At 35.2% G+C, this 24,016-nt stretch overlaps 1 protein-coding gene across 3 annotated transcripts in view; it reads right to left on the minus strand.

Moving 5' to 3' along the window:
* The window catches only part of LOC145673133 (uncharacterized), a 175,633-nt gene that overhangs the window by 83,500 nt on the left and 68,117 nt on the right, over positions 1-24,016 (minus strand). The window contains exon 1 of one of the 3 annotated variants that reach the window (XM_081742542.1): positions 2,209-2,482. The exons of 1 other annotated variant lie outside the window; for it this stretch is intronic. The gene's annotated coding sequence lies outside the window, so the exon portion shown is untranslated. Of the gene's footprint in view, positions 1-2,208; positions 2,483-20,828; positions 20,897-24,016 lie in introns of those variants that run through there. One more of the 3 variants, XM_081742539.1, reaches the window with a different exon arrangement.

Consider the following 24,016-nt stretch of genomic DNA (forward strand, 5'->3'; position numbering starts at 1 on the left):
TATATATAAAATAAGAAAGTATCCTCTTCTGGGGGAAGGGGCGATTGCCCACCCTGGATCCGCCCCTGGCATGTATGTATACGGTTGGCTCTCGATAACTCCAATTCCTTGATAGCTCGATTTTTTTTTTTTTTTTTTTTTTTTTTTTTACATGCCCTTTAACTCTCCATAACGCTCAATGTTAAAATAACCTTTATAAGTCGAAGATTTAAAAATTACAACCTCGATAAGTCGAATTTTAAGGGTTTCATAATCATATTTAAAAACCTCGGTAACTCGAACTTTCGTATCTGCGAACCTCTACAAGTCGAAGTTTACCTCTATAATTCGCATTTCTCTTGATGTGAGTTCGATAACTCGAAGCTATACCTCTATATGCTTTTACGTAATTGTCATTGTTACTAATGCGTACTATAATTGTGTTTTACTTTTGTATAGTGCTTTATTTTTACCAGTCATCTTATTTAATTTAAGGAATTTTCACAATTTCGAGTTGTAGAGGTTGAAAACGAATAAAAGTGTGAGCAGGCAAAGGTTCCCTAATGATCGTAGTACAAAATTAATCATTTGAAGGGGTTCTAAAAGTCAGCGCCAGCGCGCCTCACGTCAGAGTTTGCGAGCCCTTCATCGCCACCACTTGTTTAAGGACATAATTCCGGTATTTTCACAATACAACTATGGAAAAATCCTAGGGAAAAATCCCAATCATTATTTTCTTTGAGATAACATACACTTTAACTAGAATGAAATAATTGATATACGAAATCCTAATAAGAATCACGGATAATTTAATTCGGAGTACTTATTGGTCTTCCCTGCAAAGTCGATTAGTAACTAGATTCGATGTTTTGCGTCGGTTAAATTGTATACACTATTTTCTCACATTTATTATGGATAACAAGAATTTTAGGAATGATCCAAAAAATGGATCAAAAGATTGCGATCTTGGCCAAGAATTTTAGGAATGATCCAAAACAAATGCATCAAAAGATTGCGATCATGGCCAATAATTTGCTTTTGGATCAGGGGCCACAAAATTTTTGAACGGCCCCTAAATCGAGTTTTCGTATTTTTTACGTAATAAGCACATCATACTGAGTTGAGTGATAGTTTGGGTTCGGCTACATTATATGTTGTTCTCCAGATATAAGGCGTATAAGAATTTTTTTATTGAAATATATTAGATCTTGGATCAGGAGCCACAAAATTTTTGAGCGGCCTGAAAATCGAGAGTTAAATGATAATTTGGGTTTGGCTGCACTGTATATAGTTCGCCAGACATAAGGTGTACAATAAAATTTTTGATTGAAATATGTTGGAATTTTTTATCCAAAAATAACCATAATTTGTTCTACCGAACAACTTGTATCATTAAGGAAGTTAGTCGTCCCCAATACTTTATAAAATGAAGAGATATATATAATAGAAGGGCACAAAAAGTGTATACACAGGAGCGGATTAAGGGCGGAGTCAATGGAGCCCAGGCTCAGGGAGCCCCCAAAATCCCTCTCTTTAATATTAAAATATAGCAATCAACCAGTGGCGTATTTACGATTTTGTTTCGGGGGGGCTTTGCTAACTTTCGGGGGGGCTTTGCCTGAAAATGTGAAAATTCTGCAAGATATTTCATATACTTTACTATAGTAAGTAAGATTTCGGGGCGGGCTTAAGCCCGGAAGCCCCCCCCCTAAATACGCCACTGCAATCAACTTATAGTCTTCAGACCCATGCTAATATTTTTTCCCGCTCGCTACGCTCGGGTATCCTAAAGTTACGTCTTCTTTCACCAGCATCTTCACGATATTTATTTTGTGAGAAAGTGAGCTGTTTTGAGCCTCTATTACAAACAAAATTATTAGCTTGTGGTGACAATTCTGTTGACTATTTGGCTTGTATTTGACATTTGTCTGTTACACTGTAGAATATGAGCATTTAACTGTTAATAATGAATGTAATTAAACTAATTATTGTAAACTTGGAGCACATTAAAATATTACAGCATAATTCTCGGTGTTTCGATGAGCCTATGAGGCTGTGGAAGGCAGCAAAGAAAATTTATGCGCTGGAATTATTCGTAACATAGAACCCCCTTGAAATAGTCGACTCCAGGGCACAAAAGCCTTAATCCACCCCTGTGTGTACGAATACATAGACTTTGGCAGAATCTCGTACTTTCATAAAAAAAAAAAAAAAAAATTAATCACTTACTTGTTAGTGGTATCCATATGATAAAACACTTTTTGCTATTTCACACCATAAAACAGATTTCCTGATTTGCTGATATTCGAACCGTTTATAACAAAGAGTTAACACTGTATCACTGAATCAAAATGCAACACTTGTATGCAGTAATGACAAGTCAATAAATGCACTTGAGAGAAATAAATGAAAAGGAGAAAAGTGAAATTAAACAAGTATGTTCTTTTTTTCCTTACATTTGTCAAGAGAAAGCTGAAATGCTTCATTCTTTACGATCACTGGAATTTGTCACGGTTATTTTAGTTTTACTCATTACCATAGTTTTAATTATTAGCTGCTGCATTTTTTAGAATTATTAACTACATAGCAGTTTATACTTCATTGTTTAATGAGATCCAATATGAAAAATAATTCTTCCTAGCTACGAAATGAGACTGTTAAAATGTGCTATATTGAATGCTGTTAAAAAGGTTAAAAATTGTACTAACATTATAATCTTACACTAGCGTGATCCTGTTGTGCTCTCTGTGGAACATTTACAGGAAAGTAAGAAAAACAGCTAAAGTTCAAGAACGATATTGAGGATATTATACATCAGGGGTGGCCAGTGCTGGATTTACGTATAAGCTCAACGAGCTATAGCTTAAGGTCTCTCTCTCTCGGGTGCCCCAAAAATTTTTAAAGGAAAGAAAACTGGATATACATTTCGAAAATGTAAAATAAAAGCAATTGAAATAAATCTACTAGTCTTATAGCAGCAGTATTCTGTAAGCTCCTATGATGTAGGTAATTGAACATCTCCTGCTAGCCTTCTAAAATACCAGTAGGTTGCTTATTTCTGCATATAGGGTGCCTAAGTTGTGCATGGATTGGCTACACATGGCAACATGTAGTATACAACTGAAGACTGCAGTACAGACAATTTGTCATAGATAAAGAGCAGCTGGACATATAAATGGCCCCCGTTATCTTCAATAGCTTAAGACCTTATCAAATCTAAATCCGGTTCTGGGGTGGCTAATCTTTTCAGGATTGAAAGCTACTTGTCATTTAAGAAATCACTGGCAGGTCTACTTATCTTTTCACTAGTTCGATAGAGAAAGTCATAAAAAAACATTAACAATGTTCGATATAAGCGCTATGACACGGATCACAATGAGTTACCTTTCAAAACTTGCCACGCCCATACCTATGGTCAAATATTAAACCGTGGTTGACGGTTGGTCACTGCTGTTATATATGGTACCTCACCGTTCCAGAAATACACCAAGTGTTCGAGAATATATTCATTAGATCGCATGACGCCAATCGTTGGGCCAACTTGTCGGAATTTTAGGTTTGGGACAATCTCAAAGCTCTTATCTATTTGTTGCCTATAGAGCAGTGTTTCTCAAAGTGAGGGTCGCGACCCATTGGTGGGTCGCCAGAAGTTTTTCCTCTTAATTATGAAAATTTTATTTTGATGCAGAAACATGTGTTGTAAAGTACAATTCAGGAAATAAAAATTGAAAGCGTTTGTTAATGAGGTGCAGCTGCAGAGTAAGTGGTTACTCAGAGCTTTGCCATGCTGTACAATCAGTAGAAATGCTGGGTTAGGATGGAAAGAGAGTGGATGAGTCAAAATCTGTCACAGGATAGGGCATTGCGTAGGCAGTAGTGTTACCTCTACGTTACCTTTCTATGGAAAAATTAAACATGATTTACGAAATTTAATTGCTTTTAAATACATCACCATTACGTAGAATGTCAATGTGTATTTGAATAAAAGTAGGTGGGCCACAAAATACTCTTCAATATTTAATGTGGGTCGCGGTGACAACAAGTTTGAGAACCACTGCTATAGAGGATCTTCACGATCTGGAGGAACGCGTAGTTCAAGGCTGCAACACCATTCCAGTAACGATAATTGTTTTTGAACACATGCGTGTAATGTTTGTGCTTGCTTCTGCATAGATCTTGGTTATTTTAAACATTTTCCCTAAGAATGTTGTGTGTGACCGTATCCTGCCTCCTCCGAGAGGCCTGTTTCATTCCCAATGTAGTATTAAATAAATTTTATTCCTATTGATCATTGTCATAATTCCACCTGGCCCTCTAACTATGCCTACGGTACGATAAGCTATGCTGGTGGCTGTTTCCATTATTTCCAGAGTATTAAGGTGCCCCTCAGACTCACTGATAGACTGTTCACCTCTACTTCCATACACGAACGTGTTTTATGTCTTTTGATTCACCCTGTATACAATATCTCCGGAACGGTGCGGTATCCCGTATGTATTCATATAGATATTTGTTGTTGTTGTTGTTGTTGTTGTTGCCTGTCTTACCTGACCAGCGAAGGAGTGCGGGCGGCCGATTTTGGAACTAAAATGCAAGCAGCAGTGTTTCTAACCGGATTACTTGTAATCAATCTATCACAGTTCTTTTTGTCCTGTTCGTAATAAACAACTTCACGCATATGCTCAAGTCAGGGGCAGATCGAGGGGGCGGGGTGATCAGGACGATTGCCTTCCCCCCCAGGATAGGGTATTTTTTATTTTAAAAATAAAACCTGAGAATTTTCACCTTTGTATTATAAATGTAAAATAAAACCTAAAATAAGTAGGCCTTACTTTTTTTTTGTTTTACGTTGCAGAAGTCAAATAAAGCATTAAATTGCAAGAAATTACATTGGCGTTCTTGCTAAAAAAAATGTCCACCTTCGAAATCGCAGGTGGCCATTTCTGTTCTAGAAATTGCAGACAATAGCTACTTCTTCTTTTCTAAGGTTGTTTTACTTTTATTTGCAATACACTCTTACCTTGATTTGACTTCGAACGACCCCCCCAAACATTCAGTCTGGATCCGCCCCTGGCTCAAGTTAAGACAATCAGTTTCAAAAGTTATTGAAGTTACTTGCAGAACATCTTAAGTAACAAGCAAAAAAACTACTACAACAAGAATACACCCTCCATATTAACTTGCGAACAAGCTAGCGAGCAGTGTTTTACAGGCTGCTCCTGTTTTATAATGACATCGAATAAAACGTAATCAATTTTTATACAATCTGCTTAATACACGGTAGAAGCTCACTGAATTGTCAATTGTGCTATGTTGTTCTTAAATTGGTAATTTCCATTCATATATCACTATTCACAATATACATCTGCATTACTGCAGGAATGGTTCACTACAATCACATAACTTACGGCGTTCTTTATTAAGCGGAAAGAGATTAGGCTATGCATAACATCTAAACTGCAACTTTTAAAAACCGTTGGATACACTGCAGAGTGAAACTCTCCGCTCCCCTGTCCCACCGCGCTTGCCAAGAAACTGATGTAAACACAACAGCACCCCTGCTGAAGTTTGAACATGCATTACCGTTTCATGCATTATCATGTAAATAAATTTAATTACAATAAACACATTTTCTCACTTTAAACCATTAATTTCCTTGCCCCTTTGTGGGTACTTGTACTAAGAAGTCTAATATAATGGAAATAAGGTATAAAAATATTCCGTTTAGGGAAATTAGAAACAACTAAATGTGAACTTGAACTTGTATATTATTTTTACTCTAAATTTTCCTATTACCAGTTTTTTTTAAATTAACATTTATACTCCATGTATTTAAATAAATTTACTTTGACACACATTTTACCATATTTTGATCATAATTTTTTCATTGTTAATTGTAAATCATACATCAGAAATAGATTATATAATTTGTGTTATTTGGGATTCTATTATTTATTTTTGATGAATAAAGAAAAGGAAATGAAATATTAATGTGACATGATCATGTAGGCATGTAGATCAATCAAGCCACAATGGATTGTATAATAATAATAATAATAATAATAATAATAATAATAATAATAATAATAATAATAATAATAATAATAATAATAATAATAATAATAATAATAATGATAATGATAATCTACGCGAGTTCAAGAGTTCTTCTGTCTACAGACAGGCTCTAGTTCATTTGCCTACTGCAACTCCGCTGCTTGATGGGCTACTATAGTACTTGCGCCGAGTCGTGAAGCTTGACCTAGATCTACCGATTTCACCACCCAATACAACGCAAGGGTGTGTTCCAGTCGTCAATCCCCACCCATCAAATTTTGTCAGTATCTTCTCTCGCGCTACACGGAAAACATCTCCCGAGAATACAGTGTTGTCGGATTGGCGTCAAGTTCCGTTTTGTTAATTCTTTTTTCTTACCTTATATTTTCGTTGTTCCTATTTGTGCTATTGTTACAATTTTAGAATAGTTGTTACAGCAGTTATTGTTGTGCAGTGCTATTATTGGTAATTTTTAAATGCGTTTTTTTATATACTGGTTTCCTATGTCTTCAAAGTTTGGCAACATTGTTGGTGAATTTCAGCTGTTTGACGTTTCCCCAAGTGTGCGCTCGGGAAGCGGCTCCACGAATTGTAGCGAAGTTTTCCGATGTGTTAGAGCTCAAGCATAATATTTCTTTGATTGGTTTAGAGCCCAAGCATCACGACTCGGCGCGACTACTATAAGTACCGGAGGATCCACCGCCCAAAGGCTACTCTTTTTCTTCTAAGCTCATTTGGTTTTGTAATAAGAAGAATCATACGTTTCCCTCCTGACTCAAATTAAGAGTTCTCTAGAAATGGCAGAGACGTTGACGTCGTTCTAGAGCTTTAAACGGACTAATATTGCACTACTTTCAAATATCTAGGATCAATATTATCAAACGAAAATCATATTCACGAAGAAATTAAATGTCGACTGAAAGCAGGGAATTCGTGTTACTATTCGGTTCAAAATCTCTTGTCGTGGCGAATTCTGTCGAGGAATTTGAAGCTTAAAATATACAAAACCATAATCATGCCTGTTGTTCTGTATGGTTGCGAAACATGGTCGCTTACTCTCAGGGAAGAACATAGACTGAAAGTATTTGAGAACAAGATCCTGAGACGAATATTCGGACCCAAGAGGAAGGGGAATGGGGAATGGCGGAAACTTCATAACGAGGAACTACATAATTTATATGGTTTACCCAACATTGTGAGGGTCGTCAAGTCTAGGAGGCTTAGGTGGGTGGGTCATGTAGCTAGAATGGAAGAAAGTAGAAACGCTTTCAAAATCTTGACTGGAAGAACAATCGGAAAACGACAATTAGGAAGACCTAGGCGCAGATGGGAGGACAATATTAAGATGGATCTCGCAGAGATTGGAATTTAAAGTAGAAACTGGATGCAGTTAGCTAAGGATAGAAGTCAGTGGAGAACTTTTGTGAACGTGGCATTGAACCTCCGGGTTCCATAGGCCATAGAGTTAGTTAGTTACTATTGCACTACTTTGTTCTGTTTTGATACGGAATGCCGTATTTCAAGCTCACGTTCATCCCCCATGAAATGAACCGCCCCTTCCAAACGATCCTTATGGATCTGCTAGTGCTATTAGGCCTCTGAAGTACGGGCTTAGGGTTTACAGTTCTTTCCCTGTAGTATTTAAGCCATTTAAAACTTGTAAAATGCTTTAATTGAACTAATAGCATCAGTGTTTGAAGTGGGGAAAAGAGCAGAAGCGGTATGTTTTATTACGATTTTGATTCGACATATCGGCTATCTAAATGTTGAAATACTGTAAGGGTATGTTGCCTAAAAGATTGCACTTCTATTTACATAATGACTGAAGACCATTGGAGAGCTTTTCTGTAGTACCGGTGGGGGAGGCATGGAGAGAATTTGATTTATCACCTATAACTTTCTGAAAAAAAAATATGTCCTTATGTTGTATTATAGAAAATTATACACGAAAATGCTCAAAACCGAGTTTATATATTAACTTTCTGCGGGAAAACTCCCGGGCCCTCCACTCGACTAACAAGGGACATGTTTCGGTTCGAACGCGAGGATCAACATAAAACTTGATAGACATATACAGGACTAAGTACTGACCACTGTATGGTATGTCATTCCCGTGTAAAACTCGTTTTCCGCCGACAGCGCCACCTATCCTTCGAAACACTAGCAGTTAAATTCCATGTTATAGGTGCTGAGTGAAGATAAGTGAGGTGCGTTAGTGTGTGGTAGTAAGCTCCAATTTCTGTTAGGTGTGAAGTCAGTGTGGAAAAATGGGGCGGGCTGTTGGCATTAATCCCCTTCATGTAGTTGAACTGCTAAAAGACAAACTAAGGCGCAGATTTAAGAATCAAACATCAGTTGGAGCAGAAGATGAGTCGTTTGCGACATGTTGGTGCAATTTAATTATCAATGAGTACGAAAATGAATTAGAAATGATACTACATCGACACTGGCCAGAGATGATAAACAAAATGGCACGACACAGCAAGATATCTATGATAGCAGTTTAGAGCGGGAAGAAGAAAGCAGTCTAGAGCGGGAACCGTGAATCGGGAAATGAAACTCCAAACAGTGAAATGTGAAATTATCAGATTATTTGATGAAGGTCGTACTCGTTCGTGAAATAATAGCTGCTTGTTTCTAAAGATTTTCAAGTAAAGTCGTCTACGTTTTGAAATCCGATAAGCCAACTTATTTTGCAGCTTGATAAGCCCAGCACTGTAAATACCAGTAATACACTAATGTTCCACGCTCTCGCGCCTCGTCAATAATCTGATGATTTCACACTTCATTGTCTGGAGTTTCATTTCCGCATTCCCTTTAAATGAAGCGGAGTTCGTAGACAGCGCGTGCCCATAATCCAAAATAGGTTTCAAGTTACTTAAAGAAATAATTTTCTTGTGTCGTGCCAGAAGTTTCCTGTACGGTACGAGTTGTATTCTCCTTCATGATAATCTTTGTATATACTCCGGACTTCCTTGTCCGTAACCTGCGACAAAATGGCTGTTCTTTTCAGTTTTCATGATGAAGATACGTCATATTCGCTTTGACTAATGCCTTGTTCCCTCTCTGGATTTCTATCTTCTTCCCGCTCTGAACTGCTATCATAGATATCTTGCTGTGTCGTGCCATTTTGTTTATCATCTCTGGCCAGTGTCGATGTGGTATCATTTCTAATTCATTTTCGTACTCATTGATAATTAAATTGCACCAACATGTCGCAAACGACTCATCTTCTGCTCCAACTGATGTTTGATTCTTAAATCTGCGCCTTAGTTTGTCTTTTAGCAGTTCAACTACATGAAGGGGATTAATGCCAACAGCCCGCCCCATTTTTCCACACTGACTTCACACCTAACAGAAATTGGAGCTTACTACTACACACTAACGCACCTGACTGATCTTCACTCAGTACCTATAATGGGGAATTTAACTGCTAGTGTTTCGAAGGATAGTTGGCGCTGTCGGCGGAAAACGAGTTTTACACGGGAATGACATACCATACAGTGGTCAGTACTTAGTCCTGTATATGTCTATCAAGTTTTATGTTGATCCTCGCGTTCGAACCGAAACATGTCCCTTGTAAGAGAGTATTTAAATCCCTCGAAAGATCCGTTCCTCTTAGCAGACAGCCTCTATCCACCCATGCTCAAAACACGACATTATGCATTCAGGCAAGACACACACATATATAAGAAGGAAACAATTCAATAGGGCACATCAAAATATAAACTAGATCTCATTTTTTTTTAATGATAGGAAAAAGATAACGAAAATGTTGCTGTTGTGAACTTAGAAATTATTTCTACATAAGAAATAAAATCTTTTTACGTGCAAAGCTATTCGTCAAGTACTGTGCACAAAAATAGGTTTATTAAATATATTAAGCATCTGCTCTCCAGTCTTAATCACTGAAAAACCGGAGGCGTATGCCTTCATCACTGAAAAACCAGAGGTGGTATGGCATACCGTCTCATTTCGATCATTAATAGCATTTTATAAAATCTTTCAAATTGTACAGAAATTTGAGTTGATACGTCTAGATTTCTCGCCTATAAAAAACTGGAAGCAGTTGTAAATCTACTGAACGACATGTTGTAGGTGCTATTTAGCTTATTTGCTAAGCCTTTGATGTTATTTATTGTCTTTTTATGCTGTTCTCTAAAATTCAAGAAAGAAAAAGAAATGTAAGGATCGTAATAAAGATCAAGCTCCTATGTGAGAACAAAGAGATTAGTTGTAGGTTATTATGCGTAGATGCATCTCAAGTTACATCTCAAATAACACACACACGTCATCAATGACAGAGTATGCATAATAATGTTGAGTAGAAAAGGTAGATTAACAGAGAATCTGTAGCACACATGCTCTTCTATGACGCAAACAATTCAACAGTTTTAGAACACATGAACAGTTGAATTTCACGATTGATATCTTGGGGAATAAAAATGAAAGAATACTACAAATAAATCATAAGATGTAGGATAAAATGACCAGTTTTCTGAAACTAAATCTAGCAAACACCCAAACTTTTTAAAAAATTTTAAGAATAATCTTAAATAAAATTCAGACTCGATTTGATGCAATAACACATTATTTTGATGAAAAATAGTGTGCAAAATTATTTTTACCTGTTCTATATGTTAGCGAAAAAATAAAAGAGAACCGTTTTTGAATTTATGAAGGAAATTATATTTTATGCTCATACTTGGATTATCGCTCCATTCTCAAAACCTGTGCAGAATTATGCTACTTGGTTCCCACCTAATCCATGTACATGAAATGAAATGTAATCTTTGAGTTTTACGTCCCACGGTTTTGCTGGAAGGGCTAAAGGAGACGATGACGATGAGAAATGAATGAAATGGTGGAATGAAGAAAGTGGGGGGAAACGGGAGAACCCCGAGAAAACCCACACACTCAGCGTTTGTCTACCACAAAGGCCACTTGCTGCGAGGTGGAATCGAACCAGGGACCCCATGCACCAGAGGTGAACGCTTTACCACTGAGCCACCGCGCCCCTTAATCCATGTAAGTACAGGTGTTAAAATGTGACACTATAACAGCATGCTCAATAAGGAGTCTATATGCAAATATGATCGAAACAAAGCTTTAGTGGGGGGATAAACTTAACTCCCTAGCGTTAGAAGCCAAGAAGAGCTATGACCGGGTAGAAAGATTTCAGTTGGATGTTATCAAATCGACTACCATAGAAATTGTTCTGGTTTCCTAGACTAAAGATCACTACACCTTAATTCAATTAGCTCACCATTTGTTAAAGCGGAACTGAGTTGACATCAAAAAGTCTGTACCCACATCCAGAGTTGAATCCCGGACCTCTCGCATCAAAAGGATGAATGCTAGCCACGTGGTTACACAAGACCATTTTTATTCGAAGTTAATGTTGTTTCTTACTTTGCGGAAAAACTTAACTTGAAAAAGATTCGATGTACCTTAATTTCTACAATTAGATGCTGAATACAGACTTTGTATCTTGAACATATTATGACCAACATTTCTGCTAAATGAGTACTCTGACGGTTTGGAAGAAAAGGAGACTTTTCCTTGGAGACTTTTAATTCCAAACATTAGAATTCGGGTTGATAAACTTATACGAGGAGAAACTTGATTGAAAGTTTGTAAACTGAAGGTAACACCCTAAAAAGGAAAAGAAGCAGTAGACACGAGCAGCTAAAGAACTTCCCGTTAGGGCACTACGGAACCTGATAAACCAGAAGGAAATGCCACTGAACGGTTACGTTACTTTTGATATAAATTCACCTGCTGTGAAGTAAAATAGAAGTGTAGTAACAAGTTCAGCTCTTATTTTGTTTTGTTTCGCTTTGTTTTGTTTATTTTATTTGAGTGAGTGAGTGTCATTCAACCAGACAGAATTGTAACACAAGTCTGTGAAGCCGTTCGTTTGACAAAGTGTAGCATACGTTATAAGAATGTTTGTATTGCTCCGCACAAATAAAATAAATACATTTAAAAAAATGAAATTTTCATTTGCTTCCTCCTATTATGAAAAGATTGATTGATTGACTGAGAGAATTGATTGATTGATTGGGGAAAGTAATGGAGACCTCAGCACTGTGGCTATTTGTCTCGTATTATGGAAAGAAAACGGAAAAGCAGCTGTATAAAGTGTTAAGTTTTCACTGATCTTAAACTGTTCCCTGCATACAACTATTTGTATTATTACTTACTGTACTGTAGAGTCACTTCTCATGATGTAATACGGACTGCCACGTTGTCTTTCAACCGCCATAATGATACCTCTAACCTCTAAATTACTAAAAACTCTGGTCTAAAACATACATTCCCTTCCCAACTCTTATTGTTAATCAGTGCTTTTTAAAGGCATACTTCCGGGGGGCTTTTCCCATTGGTCAATCACCCCAGAGCGAAGATAAATTGCAATTATTTGTAACACTTGTGCAGAGCATGTTGTTTGGCAAACAATGTCCAAGTAGTGCTCAATCACATTTTGATTTTGCGCCCCCCTGGATAAATCTTCTGGAAGAATAGCTGTTGTTCAATATAGAAATGATTTAATCTCGATAATGATTTTTCTGAACTGAATATGTTAATTAATTAATATGTTAATTAATTAACAAATGAGCGAACGCTAACGTATGATTTTATTAGCGTAACCTTTCAAATCGCAGTTTTAATTATAGGCAATTAAACGTTTACTATTGGATAATTCACTCCCGACTCTTGCCAAAGCACTAAATGAAAAGGATTTAGCAAAAAAAAAAAAAAAAGTAATTTAAATGTAAACTGTTTTAAGTTTATGCGGTTTGGATTCCATATTAAGCAATGAGTTACTCATTCGTATATGTCTAATTCAGCTTCGTAAAGAAAAGTTAAGTAAATTGTAAAGAAAAGTTAAATTTAAACATAAAAAGAACAATTCGAGTTAGTTTTAACATCGTTTGTTCTTAGTTTACGACCTTTGGCACCGAGCTTATCTCAGCAATCATTCGGGATATGCATGTAACACTTACTTAATCATTAGCCTAGATGATTATTTCCAACAAACGGCAGTCTTAATTTACTCACCCAACTTATTCTTTACAGCAAGCCAGGAGCCAGAACGCTAAGACAATCGGAAGAGAGGAGTCTGAGATCATTTTTTTGGGAGATGATAACTTGAGTTTGCCTTACATTCATATATGCTTAGCAACAAAGAACTGAAACTTTTAGGGGAGGCTGAAGGTGGTCGAAGGGTAAGCTCATGCCCCTGACTACCCCCTAGCTACGTCTGCTCTACAGGGTCACCCCCCCCCCCTTTCTGATAATGTTAGAGTATTGAAAGTACAAGAAAAATTTTAGTGTACGTTTGTGTCTAAATAGTAGCACGAAAATACACTGAGAAAAAATGTATGTGGAATGCGTATGTTCCATTTGTAAATCCTGTAGTTTTTGGACATCGTACACCAAACGTAGAACTGAAAACGTACAACTCTTCCATCTGTATGTACTTTCCGTATGAAACACTATTGGCGGTCAGGATCTCACATACAAATGGATGTATATAACATATAGCTGACGAAAGTAACATACATATATGTATGTAATATAAGATAGACTGTTAGATATCAGCCATCCTGCAACGGCATGATGTAACATCTAGAAGCAACAGGATTCCGTATATTTGTACAATATACCGCTGTCCGGAAAACGGATTTTTCTCAGTGTAAAGTGCTACTGTGTCCACGCTTGTTTAGAAGTGCGCGAACATTGTATGTTGGAGGGAATGTTTGTTATTTATGGAACAAGAGGTTAAGCTGAGAATGTTTTTGAGATTGATGACCTAACTAGTGATGGCAAAAAATGTCCCGATAAGTGGCGTACGTAGAAGGGGATTTGCCATATTAAGATGTGATTCAACAATGACGCTCCTCTTGAAACTATATGAACAAGGGTGCTTGAATCTTCCTCCCTTTAATGACATTCTGTATACTCCATTGTCCGGGTTAAATGTATATTTACAAATAACAATATTTACTATCCGTGTATTCATCTTCCGGTAAAAATACAGATTAACTTTGTCTATTAGTCAATACTAAAAGATTCTAAGGCAGATAAGCTGCGTAGCTATCCAGCAACAAAGTTCAAAGAGAGAAATCAAATTCTAGAGAAATAAGATTCTGTAGAATTACTTAGTAGAAAACAATTTTGCAGTTAGAGAATTAGCTACTAATCTTTACTGGTTTTACGTTGTATGATTACATCCTTTAGGCTAAAGGAGACAGATAATTAATGAAAGTGAATAATTATGAACTTGTAGAATGAAAATGTTGGAGAAAACGAGAGAATCTAAGGAAACCCACGGACATGAAGTTATCTACCATAAACTTACATGACCTGGGATCGAACCAGGAACCGTACAGAGCTGAGCGCTTATCAGTGAACCACCATATTTCCATCCTGATATACAGTGTTTACTAAGTACATGTAGTGAGCATATGGTGGTTTCTGCAATGCATTATGTCATATAGTACACTGTTAGAATTATATAAATTCTAGTTATCATTGACAGATCAAAATCACTATCTTCGGAATTGTTGACCGAGTGAAATTAAATTTAACAGGTCCGGAAGATTTCCTAAATAAAAGTTCAATCACTATGGGGTTAGATGGTTATTTGATTTGGAGTTTAGCGTCTCTTTCAACACCAAGACTAAATGAGACGTAGATTTATAACCTAACGTGGGATCCGAACCACATGACCTCCACCCAGAATCCAACCAGGGTCTTCCACACTAAAGGCGCGTACGTTAACTATATGGCCACGAGAAAGTTATATTAAGGGGTCGGAAGAAAGAAAAAAAAAGAGAAACAATTTTTAAATCATCAATCGTAAAGATACGTTCTCTGGTTCACAAAGATGATTTCTTATTACTAACTCCTTGTTAAAAAAAAATCAAAATAATTAAAAGGCTTTCCTTTTGATGTAGGGGTAATTTTGGGGTTGAAAAAGTTCAAATGTAACTTTCTAATTTATAAGATAAGAATCTGGAATCGGATTCAAAGTGACTGACTCAGGACACAATAAATCTTTTTTTTCCGGCTCGTAAGATGAAACGTTTAAACAGACTGATAACAGCACAATATTTAGTAACCAGAGTACACGAACCAATTATTTTATTAGCATGTATGCAATGTTGGCGGGTAAGGACGAATATGGTGAAATGTGGGGCATTTGCTAGCAATTTTCTGTAGTAACAATAACGAATTTAGATTACAAAAGTAACCTTACTATTATTTATCCAATACAATGATCTAACGTTGAATCACATCAAATATGACACCTGACAAATTTTTCATATGATGAGTTTGACCTAACACCACTAACAGTTAGGAATTTCTCAGTCTAAATTGATTTGACAATTCTTCCTTGATGGATATATGGAAAGAAGCATTACTTTCCTTTCACGGCCGCCAATTAACTGTAAATGCATGCAACCGATAACAAAGTCAGCCTTCAGTACAGCATATAGACAAGACAAAACAATAAACAAAGGGTGCAATGAGCTATTTCTATCAAAACAGGGTAGTAGAGTCAAGTAGAGGTCAGTGGAGCAGAAACCCTGTTCATAATGATTTTCTTCTGTTTTTGCTATGCATATAACTGGCCAAATTACAACTATCGTTCACTTTGAATTTTAACCATATTACTTTGGATCTATAGTAAAAGAGCATACTATTAAGGGTCTTCACTACAGCGAAATTAAACTACTGCTAATTTTAGAGTTTTTCTATAATATCTTCAAAACAAATAAAAACATTCGAAAAGCAGAAACGTAGTGAACTAGACAATACTTTTTTGCATGTGATACCGTTATCACAACTCATCTATCTGCTTTCGATTTGGAACTGTACATAGATTTAGCATTTTTTTTGTGGGATTTAGAAATAGCGGCGTACCAAAAGCAGATTGGTGAATTGTGGTAAAGGTATCACATGCAAAATTGTATTGTCTAGTTCACTACGTTTCTGCTTTCCAATATTTTTACTTGTTTTGAAGATATTACAGAAAAACTAAAATTAGAAGTAGTTTAATTTAGCTCTAGTGAAGACTCTTAATCAGCAACTTTTGTGATCCAGACATTCAATTTCGTTACTTCTTTCTCTGTTTGGAGTTAACGTCTGTTGTCAGAATCGACAACTACGTGAAACGTGTTACCTTGCTCGTAGATGTCAAACTTGAAACCACGCTCAAAGAAAGCATATGCTAGCCAGTCGGCTATTTATGAGAGGGGAAGGAACGGCACGGTGGCACAATGATAAAGTCCTCATCTATGGTGCAAGGAGCCTCTGGTTCAATCTCGGGTCATGTGAGTTTGCAGTGAACATCTCGTCTGTGGATTTTCTCGAGGTTTACTCCACATTTTCATTCCACCAATTAGTTCATAATCAGCCACTTTCATTAAACATTCGTCTTCTTTACCCTACAGGACATAATCGCAGGAAATATTTTATTCCATTTTCTTTCATTTCACAAGATCTTCATAAATTCGAGTATAAAAGCAATTACGGAACAAACTTAACATCAGAAGGTATTGCATTCAATACCCAGGGGGAAAAAGTATAATGAGTTTTTCCCTATGCTCACCATCACAATCTTTGTGCCTATCTCGGATTAAATCCCCAACGAAGTGCATGTGCTTCGGTTCCCATATAAAATTATAGAAGAACGCCTTACTATATTATATACACGTAGATTTGATGCTCAAATGAGCAAATGCGAGTCCAAACAATCCTATGCATAAATTAAACATTTGCAAATATTTCATCTTTCCCAAAATGAAATATAATATTGAAAGTAAAGTAGTGTTTATTTACATAATGCTAAGATAAGAAATCAAGCTTGTTTTCAAACTTTCACTTCATTTCGCTCCAAAAATCCATAAATTCATGTTAGAATATGATGCAACAACTGTTAAACTACAAAATTTTCTTGTATAACTTCTATTTCATTCATTTTGTTGTTACACTGTTTGAAATTTCCTAGTGTTATGTACAAAATAGGTATGTTTACCATCCTTATTTATCAAACACATTTTTTAAAATTTATATGTTGTTTACACAGCATTTTCCTCTTCAATTATGGTCTTGCAGAAATTATATATGCGAAACTGTATTAGCATTCATTATCTATACTAATTTCCACTTATCAAACTTCTAAAGGCTATTTAAGTTAAATGTGTTCACTGGATTGCGGTGGCTCAGTGGAAGAGCTTTCACCTCTGGTACATGGGGTCCCTGGTTCGATCCCAATCAGCGCCAAGTGAACTTGATGGTGGACAAATATCGTGTGCGTGGCTTTTCTCGGAATTCTCCTATTTTACTCATTCCACCATTCAATTCGTTTCTCATCATCACCGTCAGCCTGGCCGGCATTAACGTGGGACGTAAAACTGAAAGATTTCATTTCATTTCAAATGTGTTCACAAAAATGTTAACAAATTTTTACAGTTGGTAATTTCCATTAATGGTACGTAGACATATTTATTACATTAAATTTAACAGATGTTGACAAAATACGAAATTAACACTCAAGATCGGACTGAAGCATACAGATCATTAAGGAATGAAGACTTCCAGCATCGGTATCAACGAATTATTATCAATCTCAAATATATGATATTCTTTGTAAAATTAACTAATTTTGTCTTCTTCACACAACAATTGACTGACACAATTATCTGGATAAAATCTACTTACAAAGCGATGAAATTTGCATAAATTAAATATGCAAATGCATTAATCAATTTAATCAAATTAGTTATTTCTGTTGTATAAATAATAGGCTCACATATTAACAAAATATGACAAAGATTTTTGTATGTATCTTAGGAAGGTATAATGCGTTCCGGTTAGCAAGAGAGCAAACTCAACAGAAGTTACTGAAAAGTTCGAAAATTACATTTTAGGTGTCATACCAAACTGTTCTTTTGGCATGTGCTCGTGTCTATGTATATAGCTTGTAGAAGTCGTTTCTCCTTCCTTACAAAGTATAGTATCAAAATAAATGGACAATTGTTGATTGTTCAGAGTGCATTTTGAAGAAACAAATCTTGGTTGAATTCGCCCTTACTTCCTGGAATATCTTGCAACACATAATATTAATAACTGTAACACAAAATATTAATAATTGCAACACATAATATTAATTGAAATACATAATATTAATACTTGTAATACATTATTAATATTAAGTGTTTGCTTTAGCCAGATTTAATTTTATTGAAAGTATACCTAGTTCAAAACTAGAATGAGCAGTATTCACTGGTATTTCAATTGGTATTTCAGAGTTCATTTGTGGCTAAGCGGTTAGCGTACGCGCCTTTGGCGTGGAAGACCCGGATTCGATTCCCGGCGGGAGCTCATCTGGTTTGGATTCCACGTTAATCAGTAGGTCTCGTCTCATATAGCCTCGATTCTGAAAGGGATGTTAAACTCAAAATCAGTCAACTCAACACAATTGGTATTTCCAATGATATATTTTAATGTGTTTAAATGTGCCTTACTAAATGTATATTTTCTAAAATTTTTGCAGACTAACATATTAGCCTACACCACTAAAGTCAAAACTTGTTTCCAAAAACTATTTGTTTTCGTTCCCTTGCATCTAATTTTAGAAAATGTTAGTAAACGTTATATAAAAAAAGGAAAATATTATTGCTTTTGTTATTTACACTTGATCGTGTTCAGCTTCCTAGTAGTTAAATTGTCATCTTCCTTACTTGTAGCGTGACAGATGTTGGTCTGACGTTAGTCTGACTACACAACAAATTAGCTGTAAGACTGCTGATAGTTTCAATACCCTGTTTGTTTTAATGCATAATCATATTCATCACTAGTGAATTAACGCTAAAAATATCACATTATATATAGGGTAGATACAGTCTTATTCAAAGAATCCTGGCAACCTACCTCTTTTTCAAAGATTATAATCTCACAACCGCCCGTAAAAATCTTTTAAGATCTTGGTTTGAAAAATATCACATTTATTTAACTTAATTCCATTATTACATCATAAAACTACGAATTTCCAAAGGAAAACTGACAAACAGATTTTTTAAAACATGACTGGAAATATTTGTTAAACATAGTCATGTAACGTTTCTTTCTTCGAGGCTAAAATCTACTTCACTATACTTAAAAAGCTTTTTCATATTTTTGCATGAACTGAATTCCACACTTTATCTTCCTTTAGAAGGATAAATTGTTTAATTTGCTTTCTAAGGTCCATGTTAGGTAACTTTCTACTTTCTTTTGTTTACTATTGAAATAAAATGCAGATACCTAAGCATAAAATAAGTATGATCATCTCTATCATTTCTAGCTTTTCGATTACTTAGAACCAAACATCATTATCACTGACTTCATAACGATTATACCATATGTTTAAAGAATCATTGTTTAGTTTAGGGTACCTTTCCACCACCAAGGATGTGTGAGACGTGAATCTACAGCTTAAGATGGTATAAACGTTCAAAATGTTAATGCTCTCCCGCATTTGATGCCTTTGATAAATCACAAAAAAACTAAGGTGAAAAAAGGGTATGTGTCATATATGGCACGGCATGCGGTAGGGGGTTAACATGTTTTGGCATTTTAAAAATACATTTATTGCATCATTACAGTGTTCTGTGTGATATCAATAGGTACAATATAATTTTAAGTACACACAAGATAAGAAATTACATCATATTTGAATATTTCACTACGCAGTCTTCTCTCTTTATGTACACATTTATTGAGAAGTACACATCTATCATACGGAAAACTTAACTATGGGATGTATTTCAGCTGTAATTTAAGAGATGTTGCCCCTGTTTTCGAATAAGACACTTTCAAATAGTTTTTTCCTTAGCAAATTATCAGTCAATTTTATTCTTTAACATTTTGTGTTAGAATAAACAATTTTGAATAAATCTTTTAAGCACGATAAATTCCAACTTGGATTTAGTTGGGAAGTTGAGTCCTATTTTGGATAGGTTCGGGTCTATTTAAAAGTCAGACGCCTTACAAATTTCGAATGTGTAGCTTCAATTTTGCGAGTGTATTTAATCTAATACAGATTCCAGTTTAGATTTGGTACATGAGGACTAAAATGCTTTGAATATGGAATTAACAATAATGGAGTTATCTGTTAATCCCTTACCACATGTCGTGCAATATATGGCACATGCCATTTTTTTACTTTAGCTTTTGTGTGATTTATCAAAGGCACTAAATGACTGTTTTGTCTGCTGTGTGAGATATTGACGTGTATGAATAAGAGATTTTGGTATCATCTATCATGTTCTTTGTGAGTTGTAAGTGTGTCATATATGACACTTACTTATTTCTCGTCGGCATTAAGTGAAAAATCTAAAATTTAAGTTTTAATTCATCTTTTAAGTTCCCATATGAGGATTTCCAATACTGATTATATTTTTTTTCGCTAAAAGAAAAAACAATCAAGCAGAAAGGAGTTAAGGAAGTAAATAAGCTAGAAGTAGTTAGCTAATTATCTTCTGCTTGCTTGTATTCATATTCCAATAATTTATAAAATAATAAATAAATAAATAAAGTTTGAAAATTATCTCACTTGAATACTTATGCTGCATTTGTGCAAGAAGTCTTACAAACAAACATATATTTATAACTGAATGCAAGTTGACCTGTATTTTTAAATTGCATATACTCCGTTATAATTGACTTACGCATTAAATACGCATTAAATGATAGTGTTCTTAATAATAATGTGCATGAAATTGCTTGTAGGTACTTACTCGAGGGGCTCCCGAGTTCCGTGTCTTGAAAACCAATCACTGGAGAGCCAGTGTTTAACCCCAGCAGGCTATGAAGATTAGAAAACGATATCCAATCAGAATTAAATCATTAAACAGTAAATAAATAATATCACTTCCGCAAACTTACTTCCATAAGGTTTTAACCAAAATTACTTATGACAACCTGTTAGTAAGTACTTTATACATATGACGAATGAATATGTGACAAAGCGCCTGCGCTCCACATGAATCTTTAATCATCACCTTAAGACACACTATGGCAGTTCACGGTAGAGTTTGGTACAAACCACACCCCTATGTATTTGATTGGGTACCTTGGCAAACGGTACGACGCTTCATACAACACATTATTATGTTGTCCTTAATCCCATGAATTATCTGGCAACGATGTCTAAGTGTTACGATGAATATCAAACAGTCGCATTTGCAGTGATCCTTCAAAACACTTTAAAAACCATAAAGCAAGGCAAGGCAAATAAAATTAGGCCTAAATAGATATACAGGAACGTGTTTGGCAGAAACATCTGTTTTAACCTGAGTAACAAATCATACATTGTACTGTAGTATACTCCCTGCACTTCCTGCAATCGTTTTGTTTATTCTTTCTTTCCACGAGACCTCTCTCAGGGACAGTACGTCTTGTAATAATACAACTGTAGAACTGATAAAAAAAAAAAGAAAGAAAACAATAAGACATATCTTAAAATAATGAGAAATCAAATATAACAACAACTAATACTTACATAAGACGCTATAGAATTTTGTTATTAGTTCTCTGCTTCGCAACATTTTGACTTGTAAAAAAAAAAAAAAAAAAAAAAAAAAAAAAAAAAACTTTTAAATTTTGTTAAATGCTGCCATTATTCTCGTAACAGGAGGACATTTATTTTTCAGAATCTTCGTTGAACTTTTCCCCAGTTTTTTTCTAATTTTAGTAAATAACTTAAGGACATAAGAAAGGATATCAAAGTTTTAAAAAGTGAGCCAGATATTGTCTGCAAAATAGTATTACACAAACTAATAATTGTTTTAAAGGCATTTCGTATAGTGTAATAATTTTGGTGTCCAACGCTTATGACGTCATGAACTCTTACCAAAACTTTTGGTTTATAAAAAAAAAAAAGACTTGAAAACAGGTATATTAGTCTATTTAATAGCACTTTTAGATACTGTCTGCCTTACATTATGTTCGTGAATTTTCTCGGGTTATCGTTTTCTATCGCCTTCTAATTCTAAATAACTAACTCTATGGTCTATGGAACCCGGAAGTACAATGCCGCCTTCACAAAATCTCTCAATTAGCTTCTATCCTTAGCCAAATGGATCCAGTTTCTACTTTGAATTCCTATTTCTGCGAGATCTATCTTAATATTGTCCTTCAATCTGCACTTATATATTCCTAATGGATATCCGATTGGATTTCCAGTTAAAATTTTGAAAGCGTTCCTGCTTTCTTTCACTCTAGCTACGTGACCTGCCCACCTGAGCCTTCTAGACCTGATGACTCTAACAATGTTTGGTAAACGGTATGAATTATGCAGTTTCTCGTTATGAAGTGTTCTCCATTCCCCATTTCCGTTCGTCTTGGGTCCGAATATCCTTCTAATTCTACTAATTCTTTATAATTATTCTTTTGATACTTCATCCGTTTCTTTTAGCGTCCTAAAGGACTTAAGTACAGAGCGTTAAAATAAAGATTAGTTTCATTTTATTTTTATGACTCAAGCATTCCTGCTACTATAGTCTGTAGAAATATAGTCGATAATCTGAAGCAAAACAATCTTATGTTGCATTTATTTGTCTCCTAAAACACTGAAAACTTTTGTCCCTTCTGGAATCAAACTACGGAGCACATTGAAATTGTTATGACTATATTACATTTTGCCTGTTTCATTTAACTTGTAAAGACCTAATTATTAGCTAAGTCTTTTTGTCACGTCTCCGACCACTCCTTGAATTTTAGTAAATAATACGAAGACTATAATCAACATAAAAAATTTGGAAAGTAAAGCGTCTAATAGACTCATAAAATACTATCACGTAGATAAATTAGAATATAAAGTATCTAGTATAGTCATAAAATACCATCACGTAGATAAATTAGAGTGTAAAGCGTCTAGTATATTCATATAATACTATCACCTAGAGAAATTAGAAGTAAAGCGTCTAATACATTTATAAGATACTATCACGTAGATAAATTAGAATGAAAAGCGCCTACTGTATTCATAAGACACTATCACGTAGATAAATTAGACGTAAAGCTTCTAGTACATTATAACATGCTTACATTTAGATAAATTAGAAGTAAAGCGTCTAGTACATTCATAATATGGTATCACGTAGAGAAAGTAGAATGTAATGCTTCTACTATATTCATAAAATACGATCACGTAAATCGTAGTGGCGTATTTACGATTTTGTTTCCGGGGGGGGGTTGTAAGGAACTGTTAAAATTCTGCAAAATATTTCATTACTTTACTATAGTAAGTAAGATTTCGGGAGGGCTTAAGCCCAGAAACCTCCCCCCTTAAATAAACCACTGACGTAGATAGTTCCAAGTTGGGATGATTCACGGGAGTCGAACTCCTTAGTATGGTACTAATCACGCATTAGAACGAATCTGCATAAGGCCCTGTGTGTTTTCCTGAAGCACAAGTCCACATACTTCTTCAGTGGACGAGATTTTTGATTTCAGGTAAGTCAAAACTTTTTATTAAAATCATATTTCATTGAAAGCATTGTTGGTACACCACTAATATATATACGTTCTTCATGTAGATTTCTACGGTTTAGTTTTTTAACTAGTGCATTTCATCATAAAAGAATGTGTTAATGAAAATCATGAAGTTTCCCGGTCTGTGTTTGAAAACTACAAGTAAACTACTCTTCTTACTTCTCCTTCCTGGGATAGATGAACCACTTTATTATAGATGATGATGATGATGATGATGATTATTATTATTATTATTATTATTATTATTATTATTATTATTATTATTATTATTATTATTATTATTGATATAAACTTTTAAGCTTTTAAGGTAATGTATGAGTCAAGTAGTTCCCTCACTTCCGCTGTCAACCTAAGTGCAAGGTTCCTGAAGCCATATTCTCAGTTCCAAACGATGTGTCTGTTTCTATGTGTTAAATGGCATGACCAGTGG

This window comes from Thermobia domestica, chromosome 16 (genome assembly GCF_964235325.1).
Source record: "Thermobia domestica chromosome 16, izTheDome1.hap1.1, whole genome shotgun sequence".
Lineage (NCBI taxonomy): Eukaryota > Metazoa > Arthropoda > Insecta > Zygentoma > Lepismatidae > Thermobia > Thermobia domestica.